Below are 23,737 nucleotides of genomic sequence, written 5' to 3' on the forward strand. Positions count from 1 at the left end.
GTCAGGCGTGACGTCACGCGCGGACAGATCGCTCTACGCTCCGGTTTCGCAGCCGAATCAAAGCAGTAATTATGAACAAAAAAAGAGCCGTAATTATGCCCAGAAGCTAATTGGGAGTGAATACACAGACTTACTTAGGATCCGACATAACGTATGTCCTTACAGTTGGATTACACAGCCGTTTACGCACACATTTTATCGGTAGTTTATAAGTCGTCACATTCCTCTGTGAAACATTAGTTTCATGTAAAATTGCGGTTAATACACCTAGTAATGCATTTTGTTAGGGCAGAAAGAAAAATATATATGTTGAATGCGTAAAATAATTTTGTTAAATAAAGAAAGGCAGAAAGCCAAAATTATGGATAAGTTGAATATGTAAAAGAAAACAATCTCGTCTATTGCTGTCTTTTAGGAGTGAGAGAGGAGCTGTTTTCACTTAACTTCTTCAAATTTGGTAACTTTGCTTCGACTATTGGTATTTATTTCATAATTAATTTTCCTTATTCAAATTACAATTCTGAGTCTTATGAATCTTTGAACTACACAGGGAGGAATGTGGGGAAGTTCCGTGTGTATTATGTAACAAACACTTTAAAAAAACTTTTGACTGAACGAAAACTTGAGACATAGAACTGAAGAAAGTCGAGGGTCACTTTATATACTTATACGTATATATAATCAGTGGAATGTCGAACAGGGGTGCCACCAGCCGGGTATGTGAATGCTGGTTGAGTCCACTTAACTTTGGGGGGGGGGGAGGATTGTGATGAAAATTTTACTGAATAAATAATAAAACAATGGAGGACGGAAGTTGAACTACGTTGTCATTTAAGCATCACTCGTATATAAATAGCAAGTTGTGTATTTTGAAGTGTATGCTAGCCTGATGTTGTGTAATGAGACTACTGGTATTGCAATCCACTAACAAGTCTCGTTAGATGCGATGTGTTCAGTTATATATTGTCGCCCGCTGTTTTTATTTTTTCATCGGAGATCACGACACATCGCAACACCTCACTGAAGGCATTGTGAACTGCAACACCTCACAACCCACCAGGGTGCGAAATCATTGAAAACTGGTGAGGGGGAGAAAGTTCGTAACCTACAACCCCCCTTCCCACAAACATATGTGTGAATTATACGATGTACATATTTGTAATGTTATTAAAAGTAAAAATAAATTACTCAATTAAAATAATTATTGTGATTATTAATTAGAAATTAATTTGTTACTTTCATACAAATCAGATAGTGTAAAGCAGCTAACTAATTCCTTTACTAACCGGTTAAAGATGTTAATAAATTATGGCAGTTGAAGTGGTTTTATTATGTGTAAGTTTTTGTTTAGTTTGTGCACTATGTTAATATAAATCAATTAGATTTCATAGTTATTATTGTTTTGCATTCTTGTTTTACTTTTACTGTGCGTATTGATGTAGATATGTTAATGATCTCTTGATACAGAAAGCATTCAACACTCACAACTACACTAATTTGTGTGTGTTTTCAATATTATTCTTAGTAAAATATATTTGAAATTAAAAGTAATTGCTTATCTTTTCATTGTTATAACAAAAACTCTTTCCCCCGGGAAATTTTTGGTGTTTTTTTTTGTGGCCAAGATTGTTGGTGGGGGGGGGGGAAATCACCCTCGTCCCCTCCAGGATTTCGCACCCTGAACCCAACAATCCAGAAATACAAGAAAAAAGGATCGAAAAGAACAAAACAGATCAGCCTTTCCACGTTTCTTTCCGTATGGGGTAAAGACTCAGCTGGGTTTTGTCCGCCCAATGACGTCACACCCGCGGCAGTCGCGAAAAGAGGCGTGTCTGACCCCAGCCTTTCCTTCTAGTAGTCTTGGTCTTACCCCCCACAGTATATCGCTCCATCCGTTCGAGAGTTATACCGGAACAAACATACACACACATATACACAAATACATCCATTTTTATATATATAGAGTAAAACACATGTCATCACATTAATTAATGTCATGAAATCTTATGTCTGCATTATCCATGGCGAAGTTCATTAATAGTCTTAAATTGTAATGCAAGTTTTACCTCTTACTTTTGGTGTAATTTTGCCTGAGGCCGATCTCAGTTTGTACATCAGGTAAGTATTATATCGAAGTGGTTTGTCTATTTGCTGATGGGTTCACTTTTCTTGCAAGACATAGAACTAATTTTAACTAAATATAGCACATCAGTTCTACTGCTTTAAGAACATTATTCATAAAAGATAAATTACGAAATAACTGAGATATAAATACAATTAAGAATAATGCCAACATATATTTAAAAAAAGCCAAAGAGATAGGTTTGGAATTTAGCAGAGAGAAAAGTAGATATTTGCTTACAGACCGAAACCAACTGCAAGGTTGGTAATATTCAAAATCTGATTATTGATAACATCTCGTTTGAATCAATTTCCAAATTCAAGTACTTAGGAGTAATACTAACAAACGAAAATGATATAAAAGAGGAAATAAATAGCAGACTTAATTCAAAAAATGCGTGTGTCTTTTCTCTTCATAAACATTTATATTCTAATATCTATAAAACTAAAAGTTCAATCAAACAAAACATTTACATTGCCTGCATATTATATGGGTGTGAAACTTGGTCCCTTACATTAAAAGAGTATTTGAAAATAAAATCCTTAGGAAAATATTTGTACCTAAAATGGATGAGGAGAGGGGTGAGTGGAGAAATTTACATAATTTAGAACCAAGGGCGCCCGCAGGATTTTCTCAGGGGGTGCAGTCATACAGACGTTTATTATTATTATTATTGCTATATTATTATTATTATTATTATTATTATTATTAGTTACTACTACTACTTTACAAATCATAAAATTCATATTGAATTGAAAATATTTTGGTGTTGTATAAAAGTTCAAACTGTATTCACCTTGCTTCCTTTCAATGAACATCTAGCCCAGCGGCTCTCAAACTTCTTTCTCATTGTACCCTTTAGTCGTTAACTAAACGTCTAATGTACTCCCACGCTAAATTTTGTAGGGGGAATTTTTTTTGCTGCCTGGACGTTTCTGATATGCTGAGGGCGCGTATTTGCAATAGAGCAAAATGGCATTCGGGCTGTATGTGGAAAGACTGTGAAGAAATAAACATTAAAATCCTATGTTTATTATTTTTTTGGTGTTCCTACGTTTACAATCTTTATGATTAGTTACAAAAATAAAAATGTGAAACATGTACGTTAAGAAATATATAAACATTTTAATTTTCATGTAGCTATTTTATCCAGAGTTATTGAAAAATTTATGATAAAAAATAAGTTTGTAAACAAACAAGCACAATTTTGGAGTTTTTATTATAAATCCTCAGAGTTTCTAGTTAGAAGTGTGTGCCTCCATAGCGTTGATATCTGGTTGTGCACTTGAAACTTTCAAGCGGAGATTCGGTTCCAAATTTAGTCTGTTATTGATTTCGAACGAATATTTTTTTTTTCAAAACATATGAAACAAAGTTAAGAGTGTCAGTGACAATATCAGTCTTATTTTCCTCTTGAGTGTTGAAGCTATGAATTCTGAAACAATGAAGTTTGCTCTACACACGTGCAGCAAAAATGTTGTCGTGTGAGAAATCTCCACATTTCTCTTCTGAGCTGAGAACCATTGACCTAGTCTATCACTTGGTGGATGAACAGTTCCTTTTCTTTTTGTACTTTTCCACAATGCATAGATATCACTCAGAGTCAGAGACCACTTAACTACTGTCCTTCCTGGTGTCTTTGATCTATGTTTTTACGTGCCGAAGGGTACTGCAAAATAATAATTATAACAATAATAATAATTTCTGTAACTGTAAGTCAATAAAACAATATTTTTGGTTATAAAATATCGCTACAATTTCACCATTCGAATTACATTAACTCTTTCCAGAAATCTGACGTGGCCGGCCACATGTTTAGAACTGCACAATTTGTATTCCTGTCCAAATATTATTAGAATTATTAAATCAAGAAGACTTAGGAGAGGAAAGAAGAGTTTACAAGATTTTTGTTGGGAAACCTGATGGTAAGACAGACACCTGTAGGAAGACCAAAACGAAGATGGCTGGGGGGATAACGTTGAGATGGACCTAAAGGAAATTTGTAAAGATGTAAAGTATTGGATTGATCTTACCCAGGAAAGGAACAGATGGAAACGTTGTGTTGCTTCAGACATAAGCCTTCGGGTTTAAGAAGGCTAGACAGTTAGTTAGTTAGATAAATTATTTATCAAATAAAAAGCATTTCTTGTTAAGAACATAAAATGTTTTGGAAATATATTGGAACAACTTCTATAGAGCGCACTGAAATGTATAACTTATTGTGTTATATTTTGTTTCTCTGACACATATTTCCTAATTCGTGGTTGTTTCTACGGAGAAAGAATGTGTTGTAGTTGAACCATCTGAATGAGATGAAGGCCCCGATGAAAAATGAAACACCCGATTTAACCAATACCTGTCACTGACTCACAGACAAAATAAATGTGGCTCTTTCCAAGGAACAATAGAATAATGTTCTTGAATAACTACAAAACAACTAAATAAAGTCACTTCGTGAATTTGGAATGTGCCTCTTCTTGCAATCATGGACAAATCAGTTAAGTGAAGTTTATCTATTTCTCAAGGTTATTCATGTTGCATTAATGTGAAATCAAGATGTGTGAGACATTCATCTCATTTAATGAAATGAAAGACCAAATTACATCCGGTCCTGAAAAATCGAATTACTCAATCAAAGAGTATACTCACCTCACTTAGTACCCTGGCAGTTTGTTTATTTATACATCATATTTGCAGAAGATACTATTCAACCTGCAATCAATATACGCTGTTTAAAACACACCTTATTACTAACTTCGTTGACTGTACTCAAAAATCTCTAATGTCGTGGTCAAGTCTATAATGTCTCTGTAATGAGTGGAATATACAAGAATGGTGTACAACAAAGAAATTCAAGAACTTTCACCTCAAGCTTATTACGAGTCGCTTGCTAGTCATAATTTCTTGCTTGGTTCTTAAAGATGCTGCAGAAGGTTGCCGAAAAATAGTCCTGTTTTCTAAACAGTTCAGAATGTGTAAAATGTTTAAGCAACAGTATTCTACGATGGCAACAGTTAAAATAAACTAAATCCAACTCTCAGATTGCTTAATCCAACACAATGGCCAGGGAGATATGAATCTGTGTATATGCTTCAAGAGAGATTTTGTAATGTTTTCATAGCTTTACCTTATGTAATAGCTATTAACAACCAGAAAGCTTACTGAAAGGAATGAGGTATTGGCCTGAAGCGAGAACTTGACCTTTCAATTTTATTTTATTACTACCCGATTACCTGGTTGCCAGGGTACTTATTTATACAAATCGTCTATTAGATAGGAAAATAATGAATTTAAACTATAGTGTAAAATGAACTTGGAGTTGAACGGCATTGGCATTCATCTTAGCGACAACCTAAACTATGGATTCCACACTAATATCGGTTGCTTTGGATTATTTTTACATGTCATCCCCTTCCCATCCCCACCCTCTAAGGGTGCCAGTGGTGTCTTGGAGTTGAACGGCATTGGGAGTGTCACTATTTATCTTAGCAACCCCGGAAACTATGGATTTCACACTAATATCGGAAGTTTTACATGTCACCACTTTCACACCCCCACCCCCCAGCGGTGCAAGACGTGTTTTGGAGTTGAACGGCATTGGGAGTTTCCCTATTCATCTTAGCGACCGCTAAAACTATTGATTCCACACTAATATCGGACATTTTAGATTATGTTTACATGTCACCCCTTCCCACCCCCTGAAAGGTGCCAGTGGTGCCTTGGAGTTGAATGGCATTGGAAGTGTCACTTTTCATTTCAGCGACCCCGAAAACTATGGATTTCACACTAATGTCAGTCGTTTTACATTTCACACCCTGCCCACCCCCAACCCCAGGGCTGCCATGGGTGTCTTTGAGTTGAGCGGAATTGGGAGAGTCACTAAACTATGGATTCCACACTAATATTGGTTGTTTTTTTTATTACTTCTCTCCCCCACCCCTAGGGGTACCAGGGGTTCCTTGGAGTTGAATGGCATTGGAAATGTCACTATTCATTTTAGCGACCCCGAAAACTATGGATTACACATTAATATTGGTCGCTTTAGATTATTTTCACATGTCATCCCATCCCACTCCCACCCACACCCTCTAGTGGTGCCAGAGGTGTCTTGGAGTTGAACGGCATTGGGAGTGTCACTATTCAACTTAGCAACCCCGGAAACTACGGATTCCACACTAATATCGATCGTTTTATATGTCACCACCATCCCACCCCAAACTCCCACGGGTGCCAGGGGTATCTTGGAGTTGAACGGCATTGGGTGTGTCACTATTCATTTTAGCAACCCGAAAAACTATGGATTTCACACTAATGTCAGTCGTTTTACATTTCACACCCTTCCCACCACCACCCCTAGGAGTGCCATGCATGTCTTGGAGTTGACAGGCATTGGAAGTGTCACTAATCATTTTAGCGACCCCGAAAACTATGGATTCCACACTAATGTCGGTCGCTTTACATGTCAAACCCTGCCCACCCCCAACCCCAGGGCTGCCATGGGTGTCTTTGAGTTGAGCGGAATTGGGAGAGTCACTAATTATCTTAGCGAACCCAAAAACTATGGATTCCACACTAATATTGGTTGTTTTTTTTATTACTTCTCTCCCCCACCCCTAGGGGTACCAGGGATTCCTTGGAGTTGAATGGCATTGGAAATGTCACTATTCATTTTAGCGACCCCGAAAACTATGGATTACACATTAATATTGGTCGCTTTAGATTATTTTCACATGTCATCCCATCCCACTCCCACCCACACCCTCTAGTGGTGCCAGAGGTGTCTTGGAGTTGAATGGCATTGGAAGGGTCACTCTTCATTTTAGAGACCCCAAAAACTATTGATTCCACACTAATGTCGGTTGTTTACATGTCACACCCTTCCCACACCTACCCCTAGTGGTGCCATGGTTGTCTTGGAGTTGAGCGGCATTGGGAGTGTCACTATTCATTTTAGCAACCCGAAAAACTATGGATTCCACATTAAAATCGGTCGCTTTAGATTATTTTTACATGTCACTCTCTTCCCACCCCACCCCTAAAGGTACCAGGAGTGCCTTGGAGTTGAATGGCATTGGAAGTGTCACTATTCATTTTAGCGACCCCGAAAACTATTGATTCCACACTAATGTCGGTTGTTTACATGTCACACCCTTCCCACACCTACCCCTAGTGGTGCCATGGTTGTCTTGGAGTTGAACGGCATTGGAAGTCTCCCTATTCATCTTAGCGACCGCGAAAACTATTGATTCCACACTAATATCGGTCGTTTTAGGCTATTTGTGCGTGTCACTCTCTTCCCACCCCACCCTTAAAGGTACCAGGGGTGCCTTGGAGTTGAATGGCATTGGAAGGGTCACTCTTCATTTTAGAGACCCCAAAAACTATTGATTCCACACTAATGTCGGTTGTTTACATGTCACACCCTTCCCACACCTACCCCTAGTGGTGCCATGTTTGTCTTGGAGTTGAACGGCATTGAAAGTGTCACTATTCATTTTAGCAACCCGGAAAACTATGGATTCCACATTAAAATCGGTCGCTTTAGATTATTTTTACATGTCACTCTCTTCCCACCTCACCCCTAAAGGTACCAGGGGTGCCTTGGAGTTGAATGGCATTGGAAGGGTCACTTTCCATTTTTGAGACCCCAAAAACTATTGATTCCACATTAATGTAGGTCGTTTACATGTCACACCCTTCACACACCCACCCCTAGTGGTGCCATAGGTGTCTTGGAGTTAAACGGCATTGGAAGTGTCACTATTCATCTTAACGATACTTAAAACTATGGATTCCATACTAATGTCGGTCGTTTTACATGTCACACCCTTGCCACCCTCATCCCTAGGGGTGCCAGGGGTGTCTTGGAGTTGAGCGGCATTGGAAGAGTCACTATTCATCTTAGCGAACCCGAAAACTACGGATTTCAAACTAGTATTGGTCATTTTTTATTATTTTTACATGTCACTCTCTTCCAACCTTCACCCCTAGTGGTTCACGGTTGTCGTACACCCACAGTATATTCTTTCCATATTGTAAGTAATATGTGTACCAAGTTTGGTCATCGTGAATATCACCAATTAGCTTAGCGACTCCAAAAACTATGAATTCGACACTAATCTTGGTCATTTTTGACATTTTAATTTTCACCCCCTCTCAATCCCTATTCCAATAGGAGTTCAACTTGGAGTTGAACGGAATTAGGAGTGTCACTATTCATTTTAGAGAGATTATTTTCTAAATTGAAAATTTTAAAGAAAACATAAGTCTATCATTACATATAATTATAAATTAATCAATAACGTAAGTGTTGTAATTAATCATTAATCTTAACCCTAGCTTACTCGTGCTGTACGATAGAACACTTATCTGGGTGGGGGGCGGCTCACAGGCCAACACCTTATTTATCATTATAATCCAAGAAACCCATTTGTTATTGTATCACTGCATCCTTTGTTGTTCATATAGGTGTAAGTTATTATAAAACTTACAAAAATTATCATCATTAATAAAATTAAGAACCAATTATTGCACGAGTGTCACACATATTTTATCATTCACTAAAAATTGAAAAAACATTGATCGGGCTTCAATGCCTCTTGTTTATATACGTGCAGTTATAGAATAATTACAATAATTACAAAAAATATCATCATTACCAACCAAATATACACTTTTTCAGACGTGAGTGTCATGTTGGAACACACATTCTGAGGGTGGGGGCAAATAGGCCCACCAAGTGAATTTTGCTCCTATTTACGTTTCCTTTGGGACTTAATGAAGAAAAGTAATACAGTAATATTGTGAACACTCTAGGGAACAATGTAATTTACTTTCAGTTTAAACTAACTAACTCTAACTAACTCCCTAGCCTTCTTAAACCCGAAGGTTCATGGCTGTAGCAACACAGGCCTTCCATCTTTCCCTATCTTGAGCAAGTTCTATATACTCTTTTCCATCCCTACCGATTTCCTTTAGGTCCATCTCAACGTTGTCCCTCCATCTTCGTCTTGGCCTTCCTACAGGTCTCTTACCATCAGGTTTCCCAACAAGAATCCTGTAAACTCCTCTTTCCTCTCCCATTCGTGCCACATGGCTTGCCCACCTAAGTCTTCTTGATTTAATTATTCTAATAATATCTGGACATGAATACAAATTATGTAGTTCTAAATTATGTAACCTTCTCCACTCACCTGTCTCCTCATTCCTTTTAGGTCCAAAGATTTTCCTAAGGATCTTATTTTCAAATACTCTCAATTTATGTTCCTCAATTTATTTTCATTTGTCAATATTACTCCTAACTATTTGAATTTGGAAACTGGTTCAAACGAGTTGTTATCAATAATTAGATGTTGATTATTACCTAACACTTGGTTTCGGCCTGTAAGCATATATTTAGTTTTCTCTTTGTTAACTTCCAAACCTATCTCTTTAGCAGTTTTGAAAAATATTTTAGCATTATTCTTAATTGTATTCACATCATCCCCCAGTAAGTCTACATCATCTGCATATGCTAACAACTGACAGCCTCCCTGTAAAAGCTCGGGTTAATATGCTAATGATCAAAGAATGTATTAGTTATTATGTCCACACACACCACTAATTTTAGTCTCTAGCATTCGTCAAAAACAAATAAGCACATCTTTAATAACGTGAAGATAATAACATTTAGCAGCCCATATACTAAAATTTACGTAGGAGGTCCTACTTAATTTGTCTGCTCTCGGAACATCACGAGTCTGGCTACGACCCTGCAGGTGTGTGTTTTCCATTTATTTACGTGAATGTGCCTACGTAAACGTAAAATTGTTGGCTTCGTTTTGCGTTTCTCTAAATAATGTGTTACTCAATACTGCAATGTGAAACTTTTGTCGGTTATAAAGCACTCAGTAATAACTCTTCGGTTTCAACCTTACCGGAATGGATGCATTATATGTATTCAAATATATTACTGTTACCTTCTGCTAAGAAGTATATAAGAAGGGAGTTTGAGTTTGAGTTTTTGTTTTAAGTCCTCTTTATGCACAGATATGCTTATCGTAACAGGACCTACAGTTTAAAGTGGGATCGGCTTTCACCGGGTATGAGCCCGGGACCGATAAAGAAGGAAGGAAAAACCCAAATTGTCCACGACGCTCCACAAAGTGTAACTTCCGTAGCGTGATCTGTCTATTCCAATCACATGGATACATTGCGAATGGAATAGCCTTTGTTTTTTACCGGGGCGCGTGGACTTTGGCCGTAACACTGACATTTGACCGACGGATGCTGCGAGTCATTAAGAGCACCTTCCCAGCGTCTGGAGCTTCGGACAACCGGAAAACTCCGCCTGGCCCTCAGCTCTCATAACTGTGTCAGAGGTTTTAGGTTCAAGCACCAAGGCACTGGACCTGCGTTTCCGTGTGGCAGTATATTGTGAAGACAACCGATGGGCAGTCTCCAGCTCTCCTGATAGTCGACGGAGTGAAAGGGAAAAATATCTCTTCCTACAAGGAACGGCTGTTGCTTAAATTTTTCTTGCAGACCTCGGACATACTTCAAGGTATGTTTAAATTACTTACCACCTGATTTCGTGTCAAAAACATTCACCTTCGAATCTTCTATAATGGTAATTGCATGTGAGAAATGCTACATGTACAAATGTTGTTAACGTTTTGGTATAAAATAAAAAAAATCCTTTTTCATGTTGAACAATTAATCCCTAGTCTTTATACTATGTCAAAAGCCTAATCGATAAGGCAATTCTGGTTTACTTCTCTTGTTCGATTAGCCGGACCCTGTGGCTGAGTGGTGTCGACCTCCGTGGTGGAGTGGTTGGCACATCGCGCTACTACGCCAGGGGTCCCGGGTTCGAATCCCGGCTCGGACATGGATGTTTGTGATTGTCTGTCTTGAAAGTCCTGAAATAGAAATTTGAGTGAAATGATACGAGTAAATGAAGTGTGATGATGGAAGCTTCCGCTTAGGGGCTTTATTTTTCAAAAAAAAAAAGTGGTTAGCACATCGCGCTGCGACGCCAAGGGTCCCGGGTTCGAATCCCGCCTGGGTCTGATTGTTTATGAATGTCCATTCATCAATTTCATCATTTCATCACTCATCCCCATCTTCGAAAATTAGCCAAGAGGCACAAAACGTGAAGTAAAATAAACTAAATCAATCTTGTTCGATTGAGTAGTAAACAAACTCAAATAAATTTTCAGAAGTTCAAAAAGTTTCATGTAAGAAATTTTCAGGTATTTACCGATTGATTGACATGCTTATTTTACGTTGCGTTGCCACCAGTTCTAGCTAACTGCTGAATAGTTGAACCACTTCAGTCTAACAAACATGAGACTAAAGCCTGGGCCACACGTAATGTTTTATTGTCAGTTTCGCGTTATCATGCCAGATGGATCAAGCAAAACATTACGTGTGGACGGAAAGTTTGACGTATTGCGTGAACTGAAAGACGGATGGGCTGGAGCTTTATTTTCAAACAAAACGATCAATCTTGGCAAAATTTTGCACAGGATCTCCTTGATGTTGGATGAGTAATGTCTTTTTTATTTCTGGGTTTACTAGCGTTAATAATTTGCAGTAGATGTCCACATCCATCCATAATTAATTGTGCCTATCCTCATGTTTCTGCCGTGATTCACGGAGCAAATTGACATGTGAAAATTTACCCCTCTTAAGTAACCACTCTGGAGACCACAGTGAGGGATGTGCATTTTTTTTCATGTTCAACGTACACACTGAAATTATACTTGTCAATAATGAATTGGTGCTCATACATGTCTATGTGTAATTTTACATGATTATTCAATATCTACAATTACATTTTAGCTAACGTAAAGAATTTTCGATATTAGGATACTATGTATCTTAATAAACCTGATGCGAAACAATAGCACCGTAAAATACTCCATATTCTGATAAAATAAGTTGTCTTTGCTCCCAGTTATTCAATACGTTTTTTTTAAAAAAAGTAGATAGCTCACCATTCTTTGTTGTCCGTTAGTCAGTGCTTGCTGAAATTTAATTGTAAGTTATGTTATTTTAGTACTATGAATTGGTGATAACCTGTAATTGCTACCTAGCTAGGTAGTATTCATTAGCGCAGTAATGAAAAGGGGTGGGCGGAAGTACATGGATGCATTGTACCCAACAAATTTTTGGAGGGTGCTACAGTACCCCCATAATCCTCAAATCCGAATTGTACCAGCCCCCCCTTTTACATAATTTGGCAGACGCAAAGTGATGCTGTTAAAATAACCTACTTTATAACAGCTCAACCAAAAAGTATAGGCTATATTGTTTACAAGCAATAGCTTCCTTTTTAAAATAATTCAAGCCACTGTAAAGCTTTTTTAGCACATTGTGAAACCAGTTAGTTCACTTAAACTGTGCTCTTGAAAATATTTTTAAGAATGTGAAAATTGTTTGAAATTAGTTTGAACCCATGGAAAAAGCTAAAGTTTAGTTTCTAGAAATTACTCTATACTGGCAAATGCCGTAGTCTGTTGATTGATTCAAATCAATCGGCTTCAGAAAAGTATATACGATTGACCTTATTTTCTTTCGAATTTTTCAAATAGGCCTGAGCATAAAGTGAATCTAGAATAAGTTTTGACACAAACATGAGTAGAGGCCGAGATGAGAACAAGCACAAAAGAGAACAGTAAGGATTTCATTCCAATGCGATGCTTTGACAAGTCTACACTCGTCTCATCTCTATACCAGTTCTAGCTGGACAGAAATGGAAAAGCGGTGTTTCATACATTGTAAAGTAGGGTGCGATATGAGATTTTATCAGAGGGAGGGATGTACAGTGATTTATCCACACCTCCAATACCCCTAACATCCCCCCAAATTTTATCAACACCCCCTAAAATTTCTCACAAAAGATAAAAATTGACTAAATGTACCCTTACATAACCATAAATGGAAACTAACACCCCCTAAGATGAAAAAAAAATTAATAAGCCCGTGTGGATGAACTTAGTGGATTTACTATCTCAGTAAGATTATAGATGTTTGCTAGTAGTTCTCCAGAAGCATAGCGGCCTCCCCGATGGCGCAGTGGTATAGTCGTCGCCTTGTCATTAAGGGGTCCCTGGTTCAATACCGGTAGAGGCACATATTGGTTCGAATCCACTTTAAACTGTAGGCCCAGTCCAGATTAGCCTCACTGTGCATAAATTGGACTTATAACACCAAATCAATCAATCAACCTAGAATCATAGGTTTCCAATCATTTAAACATGCACTTTCTTTTTACCTGTGTGTTAAGTATGCTCATAATTGGAAGTGAATTGCATAAAATCTAATTTTGATATCGAATGGAACTCATATCAACATCCAAATCAACAACATTCGATGTTCAATTTTACAATGAAACTACAAGAAAATTATATACATCAGCCAAATAGACAGATGATTGAGACTGTTCCTGCGGTTCGATGTTTGCCAGTTGCTTTGTCAAAGTCAATGTGATGGAAAGACTTGATCCTTTTTTTGGCATCGAAACAATGTACTGGAGGTCCATTTATCAAAAGAAAAAGTAGGTTTAAAAGTATTTTAATTTCTAAATGATTTCTCTGATCAGTTAAGATTGGATTCATTTCACTGAACCCGCTTTCACATTGAGTTGTAGATATTGATACAATTCCAAAACAGAATCCAGCCGAATGGTCATCCCTGGTAAGTTAATGGTGTGGTGTGATGTGGGGAACGCTATTGGTTAGTCCATTTTTCATCGACGGGATCTTAAATTCTGAGGGCTACTTTGATTTGTCAAATGAACAGGCTTTTTTCATCCTTGCTTACGAAAGAAGGTACTTAACCCGGACATTTGTTTTCAACAGGACGGAGCGCCACCATACTATAGGAACGTTATGAGACAGTTTCTACCCAATGTGAGTTGTCAGATAAAAAATATCGCACATTCTGTCTTTTTTTTTTTTAACTTCCCACTAACATAAATATTAGCATCATTACTGTGTCGTACACTCATTCCAATGGATGCGTCACACTGTAATTGATCGAGACAACCGATAGCGGCTGCCATAGTCATACAGGGGCGGCGCCAGGGGGGCGCAAAGGTGTGCTTCCGCACACCCTAATTTTCTTCCGCACCCCCTTCAGCACCTTCTATTCAAAACCTATGTTGAAAACATTAACTCTTACAGTGTCATATGTCGTAGTCACATTGAGCGCCTGAATGTTAGGTATTGTAGTGAGACCGCTGTTATTGTATTCAACAGCCAAGCATTGAAAGAGAAACCGCGTATATTTTCCTGTACTGTCTCCAGTGTCTGTAAAGATCAGATGCCCTTGTCTTTTCTTTCGTCAGTATTGTTGTTAAGAATTGTTCCTTATTTTGTTTTAAGTGGCCTGTTTGTGTTTTTCGATATTTGCGTACAGCTCAGTCAGTTCTTTCTTTGGCATTGTTGTTAAACGGTTTTCTTGCCTGCCTACTTGATCCTCTATTCTCCAAGTCTAACAGGAACAAAAATTTCATGTACTTTTAACTATTAGCACATTCTATATGTTCTATGTAACATGTTTAGTAAAGTACTACCATTTCAGACTTTTCCAAGGAGCACAAAGTTGGCAAAGAAACGTTCAAGTTCGTTAATGGGTATAGTGCGTAGGGTGACCAGATATTTGTTGACCAGAAAGAGTATAGTCTAAAGGTTGAAGGTGCGCATGCACAAAACATAAAAATAAAACCAAAATAAGGGTGGCTATTTGTTATTGTTTCATTTATAGCCGCTATAAAATAGCCCTACACTCTACAGATTCAAATTACTTATGGGTCTAATGTAATTAGCTAATTACAAATACTTTCTCACCAAGGAGCACCGTCATTCATACTTCTGGGATGATTTTGCTTTCTTGAGTATGTACCTATAAATCGTCCTTAATTGTGGTCATGTCCACATTAAATTTCACTTTCATTACTTGTTAGTGTTGACACCAGGAGTGTACGTTTTTCCTCTCGCCAATAAGTTTTAATGACACTGAAGAGTTTCTCACAATCAACATTTGTACCAGGCAGAGTAGAGTAAACAAGAATTTTATTACAGGCACAATCACTTTTAAATTTGACCCAACCTCCACTAAATATTTATACACTGACCTCCACTTACCCATCATTCTTTTCTCCCCCCCCCCCCCCAGTCTTCAATATGTTTTTCAACAGCTTTTGAAATTGAACATCAAGTGTCAAAAATATCATTATCATTAAATTCCAATGAATTTGAAATATGTTTTGCTTGTTGATGGATATATGAAAATGACTCTTGAAATTGTTTATAGGAAACTCTTGAGTCAAGGAGTAAATACCTCAGTTTCTTGAGATCTTAAAAAAAAACTAAGTGACCATGTTTCTAAGTATTTTACCACTTCACAATAAAACCAATTTGAAATAGAGTATGCATATTCCTCCTTCATACTCCCTTCTATTACAAGTTTCATAAGTAAACTTTTTGCTGAGAATGAGAAAACGTTCTGTTTTATTCTGTAGGATTTGAAAATATTAAACAGAAACTACAATTATTGTTATATCACACATTTCAAATTTTAATATAGTATAGTATAACAGGAGTAGTTGTGCATGCAGAAAATATAGCCATAGTTCGTTCACTTGTATCATCTTGAAAAAAATTGACAATAGAAATTGGGGCAGTTTCCTCACTCAAAAAATAGGCCTTTATCGCTTCATACTGACGTATAATTAAATTAAAAATTTAAACCCTCATAATGGCACCCAATAATTTCACAGAATCTTTTCAAATTTTCTGTTCTCACAGTAAAAATACTAAAATGATCGTATATTTTGAAAACCAAGTTCTGAACATCTGTGGGTATTATTTTCGCACATGGTACAGAAATTGCATTCTGTAGAATATGAACCCCACAACCAATAGGCAAAATATTTTTTTCTTAATCTGAACTCCAACTCTCTTTGCACATTTTTATTTCCTGATGTTATCTTGTTTATGCTACCAAAATTTAATGGTGCATTATCTACTACAAATCCAACAACCTTAGTTTCAAAACCATATTGACTTACTGTATCCATCAATACACTTGAAGAAACTATTCAACTTACCTGTCTCAGAAACCGATGTATATTCTGTGTGAGACTTCGATTTTATATGTTGTTCAATATCATATTTACCTTTGTTTTTATGGAAAAGAGTATATTTGGGGATTTTTGAAAATTGAAAAGAGTTTAGAGTAGATGAACCTCTAAAAGAGTATAATACTCTTAAAAAGAGCAGAAGGGGATTTTAACAAAGATGAAGTTGCACTTCGCGTTTTGTACTGACAAAGCAGCATCTGGGGCAGACGGAAGATAGCCAGTAGCGAAACTACAGGTGGAGAGGGGCATTTCCGCCGCAATCTTGGTCCGAAATTCCGAAATCAATTCTATGGGGGCAAGGAGGCAAACATTGAAGTAAGTAAAAAGCAAGGCTAGCAGAATTTAAGAGTAGCAGGACAAAATGATACTCAAGATGGAATTGGTTTTCATGAATTTCTTTATTTTTTCTTCCAGACGGCCAATGGCACCTCCAGGGGGGGGGGGGGGATGGCAGAGAGAGGCGATTGCCATCCTCGATTTCAAATTTTATGCAAATAAAAATACATTTCGTACATTTTTCTTCGTAATTTCGTATAAGTTCAGAGCGGTAGTTAAGGGTCGGTAAACAATCTAAATTAAAACGTTATAAAAGACAGAATGCGGCGCCCTATTAAATTAATATTGTTTTCAGTTTGCAATAATTTCGACCTCAAAATTTTCTTTCAAGCGAAGCGAGCAATATCATTTTTTCTGTAAATTACCAGAGAGAGAAGTAAGGCTAACTACGTATTTCAGACTGTTACTGCTATTCATTTTGGTTAAAAATGCATGAAAAATAGTTTGGATAAAATGAAGGCCGCACATTTGAGAGATTTATAAAATTCTTGGTGTTGGTTTTTTATAAGACGCATGAATTGATTATGTAATGCATTTAAATAATACGTATGTTATATACACGGATGTACGTATTAATGAAACTTGGAATACTACACAATTTAGTGTTAACATGTTGCATGGTATTTTCTTATTTCTAAGACGCTTCTTGTTTGAAATGTGTAAAACATATGTTGTACATGAGAGTTATACATGCCATAGGTATAAAAAGAATTATATATGTCATGCATCTTCAGTCTTTCAAAAATACATTTTCTGTGCTTGTTTTAAACTATTAGCTAATGTAAAATTGAACGTGTTCAAAAAATATTTCAAATCGTTTGCTTTACCACCGACCTCTCCCCTTTTGCGTGATTTTCGAAGATAATGTATTTGATACTACTACTACTATTACTATTACTCCTACAACTACTACCACTATACTACTACTGCTAATAATAATATTATTATTATTATTATTATTATTGGGACGTTTATCCTGGTATTTCCCCCCTCCCCCAGACAAACATTTGTGGTTGTGACTCTGTTAAAACATGCATGCATATTTCATGCTTTCTTTATTTTCAACATCGCACACCCTAAATTTTATTCCGCACGCCCCTCAGCACTCCAGATAATTAATCCTGGCGCCGCCACTGTCGTCATATGCCAGTTAACATTTCCCCCAGCCCTATTATAAACGTACAGTGTTAGTTTTGCGGAACAGTATGTCATTTTATTTGGGTTTCTCCGTTCTTTTGGACCACCCTGTATATTATTTACAGTACTTGTAGAGCGGGATGTAAGGAGTGACCCTTTCTAGGGACATCCAAATAAGAGCCTCACTTCCAGGTGCAACTTAGTTTCAGACTAACGAGGCTCTGGCGTCTCAACTCGCAGCCAGTATAATCCTCTGTTGGGATTCTGTTGCGTCTTATGTGTCCGTATCTTTTATTGTCCTTCGCCAGTTTCATCTTATCACCATTCATCCTCATCTTTGTTCTTGCACACGGTTGGCAGAAAAAATATAAGTAAAATAAAATATATCAATCAAGTACTTGTAGAGTTTCTTAAAAAAAAAAAAACCAAATCATTATAAATAACCACTTTGTCAAATGATTTATCAGCCCTTCAAATCTGGAACTCACGTGAGTTAATCGGGAATCATCACGACTCAGTTTAGTTCTTTGACACAACAATAACACTGTACTTTCAACAAGTGCTCGAACAACATTAAAGGACGAAGAAACCCAACATACATGAAAAAAATGTTGGCACAGTTTTATTATTCGATGAAAAGTGCTGGTGGAACTCTCTCTAGAAGTCTGAGAAAAACCGAACACATGGCATCTAAAAAGACTAAAATGCTTAACGATATTTTTATATACAGCTATAGGGCTCTAAAATTAACTGAACTGAAACTCTATTAGTATGATGTATTTAACACCTATAGTTTACGAATCCAATGAATGCGAAATAATTATCCCCGATTGGGATGTGTCATTCATGGATCAGTCAAGATATAGGGTAGGGTGGGGAAATCACCCTCCCATGAAAATTCCCTTCAAATCGCACACTGCACTAAAATGAATAATTGCATGTCTTTTCTTGACTTTCACATTACAAACTTCTTACTTTCTATTCCAAATGAGCCAAGATGGAGGTTTCGAACGTTACATGTTTCGGAGTTGTTACCTGTTTTGAAACCATAAATTCTAAAAAAAATAAAAAAATGATATATCCAAACTTTCCATTATAAAGCAAGTTCTTCATGTATGCTATTCTATAATGGATTTTCTCATGCCCCCTCTCTCTTTCTCTCTCTCCCCCTACACACACACACACACACACGAACTACCTAACTAACTATATGTATATAGTGTGTGTGTTTGGAGGTTGAATTTTGTACCCCTCAAATTGAAAACGTTCCTGCGGCACTGGTACTACATTGAAAAGTTAGCGTAGAATCCTGCTTATTATTTATTGAGATTATGAATCATATATTAACTTTGTATGTTCATACAAATTAGAAGAATACAGAGAATGATTGCCTGTGAACTAGCATGATGTAACATGTGATATTTCAGTGGACAACACATAAGACGTTACTCACGGGTTAAGTACAACCACGTTTAGTATGTCCAGTTCTTAAGTTATTATTCTTAAAAAAACAGCTTTAGACTTTAATTATAAGTGACAAAACAATACACTGCATGTTCCAGCAAGTCTTAACTATTTATTTGAATAGAATAAATATTGTGGATGTGTAAGTTTGATAAGTTCAATTCATACACAGATAAGCAAAAAAATAAGTATATAATGGATACAATAACATATAGAATAAAATAATAAAGTAAGAACCTAAATAAAGATGAAACGTTTACTTGCAAATAAGTGGAATACAGGCTAAGGGGGAAAAACGATATAATCAATTCTTAGATGAGCAAGAAAAATCGCTAATAAAAATGCTCAGTTTAAAGTGGGATCCGAACCAATATGCAACGTTTCTCTACAAGAGATCGAAGCCAACAATCTTTAATTACTACAAGGTGTAAGTTGTAAAGTAGTTTTATTTATGAATAATAAAAATGGCATTTCGCTTTTAATTAATGTGCTCAAATGTTACACTTTGTTCCTTTTCTTATTCTAATGGCAAACGAAGAATTTACTTGTGTGTGGTAGATAGCTAAATGTCAAAACAGAGCGATGTGAACTTCTGTTTCGGTAATATTTTGTTCAATGGGAAAAATTGCATTATTACTTAGATGAACAAGTTGTGCTTGCAGTTACCCAATTGCTGGAATATATCGTCACTAATTACTTGTACATTCACACTAGAATAAATTTAACTATATTGTTATTCAAATGAATTACAATTTAAAATGATAAATAGTGCTGCAATTATCAATATTGTATTGAAAATATAGAAGAGGATACATCCATTTTTGCAGGAATAATAATTAATAACTACAGACCAGTTTTACTTTCTTTCAAGACAAATAAATCTCCTCCACTCTCCCTTCAAATTTCGCCCAGGTTGAGGCCGCATTTTGAAGATATATCCTTCGCTTGAGATTATGTGTTATATCTTTGACTTTCAGAAACAAACCAATTAGTCCATCCAGAGTGATAATGCTTCACTTTTTGCATTATTCTAGTAACAAACATAAACATTATTTTTCGGAAGAAATAATGAAGCCATTTGATGATGCTTACAGGTTTCTGGTATTTACTTTAGTGTTGCATTAATCTTCTTAGTAATATCAGGATTGGTACATAAAGTTTTAAGTCATTAAAATACTATATATTAACATGGAATACTTGGATTGTATCAATGAATCAATGAACATCTTCTGTATAAGTAGCTTGTTTTGTTACTTTTTGGAGGGTGGTGTTTCTCATTCTTATACTATCTTCCGGAGGTATTTTTGGCAACAAAAATTATCTTAACTTTAAGATTAACTGTAAAATTAGATAACAAAGAAATGCGGAAAGCATAATCAGCATATTGACTATCTATATTTACAAATGAATATGACGATATGAAGTTCAGAGGTTATGATACGGTTTCCCTTCTCTCTTTCGATATTGCCGACCTAGTTGGCGGAGTAGTTAGCTGATTAAATAATAATAAAAGAAACACAAATAGCTAAAAGTTTCGTTAAAATGTTCTTATATACAATAAAGCAGAAAAACCAAATATTGCAACCAAATTCAAGCTAAAGTAACGTCATTTAAGGCATTAAATAATATCTATTGCTGGGTCTCCCTGATGGCGCAATCGTAGCGTCGTCGCCTTGTAATCAAGGGTTTCCAGGTTTGATAACCGGAGGAGGCAAATATTGGTTCTGATCCCACTTCAAACTGTAGGCCAAGTCCCGATTATCCTTACTATGCAAAAGGTAGACTTAAAAACACCAACTCAATCAATCTATCAATATCTATTTTAGATATCCATGCCTTTCCTTCTCCTTATTCCTGTAAGTTGGTTGCAAATGTAAATTTGCTTGGAATTATGTTCCCGGCAAAATTCTTAATTATCTCGGATTTTACTTCTGTGGCTACTTTCTTCAGGACTACTTTCTACTCAGAGTGTACAGTAGTAGAAGGAAAAACAACTAAAAGCTTCCTTAAAATGTTTTACTGCAGAACTGCACTAAAACTTTGTGACTCTTGTATTTTCAAGTTCAACATATATATACATACATAAAAAGTATTTTTTTGTAAAATTCAGGCCTGGGATCTTTTTCTCTGGTTTAGTGGGAAGTGATGCTGTCTGGCAAAAAATAATTGCTACAAATAACAATCAAAAAGTATTTGTGCAAAACAGTATGATAAATCCATTTTCACAAAAGACTACCTTGCCGCCCGACAAGAAGAACTTGGAGAGTTACTTTTTTGGTAGTTTGCTGCCCCATTTATATGTTTAGAGGACAGTCCATTTTTTCTGCGTTAACGACAAGCAAACGTTAGTATTTCTGCCGATCTTATTGGCATTTTGTATCACTGTGCAGTGAATGAGAACATTTTTATTGGCTCACTTAATATCCGTCTCAATATCCGCCTCAAACCACCATGCAGGTGGTTTGAGGATTGTCTAGGATGAGCAGATGGAAACGACATCAATTTTCTGAATTATAAATGCTGAATTAATATCCATCAATTGCACCTGCTTTGTCGCAATTATACAAGCGACTTCATATAACAAAAAAATCAAAAGCCCACAGGTTTATTGGATATCTACTTCCAACGACACTAAAGGAGTAGAACCGACGCATAAGAAACATTTACTAGTACAGACAACGCGCGAAGATAAATGCGTCTATCGGTAATCCAAATTGTCCAAACGTTGGGGGGGAAAAATAGTGTAATTTCTTAGAAGTTGTGGGTGACCCATGAAAACGTGGATCCACCTATCACAAACACCATATGAAATCCAGGAAGCAAAAAGCTCTTGCAGGGTGTTTTCAGGCAGGATTTTATCAAGGATTCTGAAATGTTCAAGATCTTGAATCAATCTGTTTCAATACAGATAGAAACTATACACTATACATACATAACAAAAGTCGGTTTGATTGTTGTCAGGTGACATTATCTATATAAAAACACACCAAATAAATTTACATATGTCCGATATAACACTTTGTAGAAATACCAATGCCGTTAAACACTTTCTAAATGTAATTATTATTTTTTCCCCGAGTTTTAAATTTAAAGCAGAAATTACACTAGTAATGTTTCGAATGTTTTGTATCTATAACATAATCCGGTGGCCTTAGTAGACAGCCCGGAACAAACGCTCCATTAACGATAATAGTCTCGCAATACAACATGTTTCAGGATTTGTAAGAAAATATTATACGGAAGGTTTTGATGGCGAGGATACTGGTATTTCCTTTGACCTAGTAAGTTATGTTGGAATATGTTAGAACATAAAAAAGAAAAAGACGATCAGAAAACTTCCTGGTTCCCATATATGTTGTGCGAACGTGAAATTAAATTTGTCCTAGTTTTTCTTTAAAAAAAATCACGTTTAGATTAGAAACGAAAGAGAAGAAATAGAACGACCTTTCACATTGCATCAAAATAGCAACAAACAGTTTTTTCCAAGAAGTCTTGCATCACAGCTTACCTAGTGGCTCAGTTGTGGGGCGTCTTTCTTCCGCGTTGCTATCAGGCGGCCAATGACCCCAGCAAGATGTCTAAATTTTGTCATCAATAGCAGGAAACAAAGAGATAGTGTTGTTTGAACGTGTATATAAGTTCTAAAGGGATGAAGCTATTACTTTACAATTGATGAAAACGTAAACTTTGCCATTGCGTTTCATTCAAAAAATAAAATATATGAAATGCAACAAGACATGCTTAAGTAGTCATATTTGTACTAAAACGTTTTATTTTTCTCTTAATGAAAACTGGTCCTTGTTTTTTAAAGAAAAAAGATTTTGTTAGGTTTTATTTTTTTCCTATGGATTTGAGATGAGCTATTTGAACACCTGTCTTTAGGAAAAAGTAGGGGAGAGCGGGGTCAATTGTAACACGGAGCAAATGTAACAATCGCTACTGTGCTGCTCTCCTGAGATATTTTTTAAAATTATTCAAACCTGTAGAAAGGAGACGTCAGTTGGGAGTGACTCATGTGGCGGTGGTGCTTACGTAGCGTTTGTTCCCTCTATTATTGGGAATTTTTCAAATTTTCAACACGTAAGTAAAAACATAAGGTTCATTTTTATTGTTTAATAGTGATTTTACGATGTCGTCTGATCAAGGTTTGTGTATATATCATCGCAATACACAATATTTGATGTATTTGTTAAGATAGTTGTGATCAATTTCTGGTGTCGGGGTTAGTAGCTGCAAGCCAGCAAACAATATGGCGTCAGGATGGGGCAAATGTAACAAATATAACCGGGTCAGTTGTAACACTGTTACAATTGCCCCTTATGCGTTTCTTATGTAAAATATTCACTTGCATCGTACGTAATAAAACATTGTTCAACCATCCTGAATTATTACATTCTGTATGTTTCAGAATGGTGAGAGACAGAAAAAGAACTACCGAACGAGTCCTTTCATAAGATAAGATGGAAGAAGCTGCAAAGTTAGTTTTGGAAAGCAATGTTTCAATCCGACACGCAGCAAAGGCGCACAATATTTGTCCTGTGACATTG

At 36.5% G+C, this 23,737-nt stretch overlaps 1 protein-coding gene across 1 annotated transcript in view; it reads left to right on the plus strand.

The window, feature by feature from the left end:
* Window positions 1-10,565: 10,565 nt before the first annotated feature.
* Window positions 10,566-23,737, plus strand: part of LOC145979622 (alpha-tocopherol transfer protein-like) — a 52,100-nt gene continuing 38,928 nt past the window's right edge. The window contains exon 1 of the mRNA XM_083112588.1: window positions 10,566-10,664. The gene's annotated coding sequence lies outside the window, so the exon portion shown is untranslated. The remainder of the gene's footprint in view (window positions 10,665-23,737) is intronic.

This window comes from Lepisma saccharinum, chromosome 26 (genome assembly GCF_977018435.1).
Source record: "Lepisma saccharinum chromosome 26, izLepSacc3.1, whole genome shotgun sequence".
NCBI classification, from domain to species: domain Eukaryota; kingdom Metazoa; phylum Arthropoda; class Insecta; order Zygentoma; family Lepismatidae; genus Lepisma; species Lepisma saccharinum.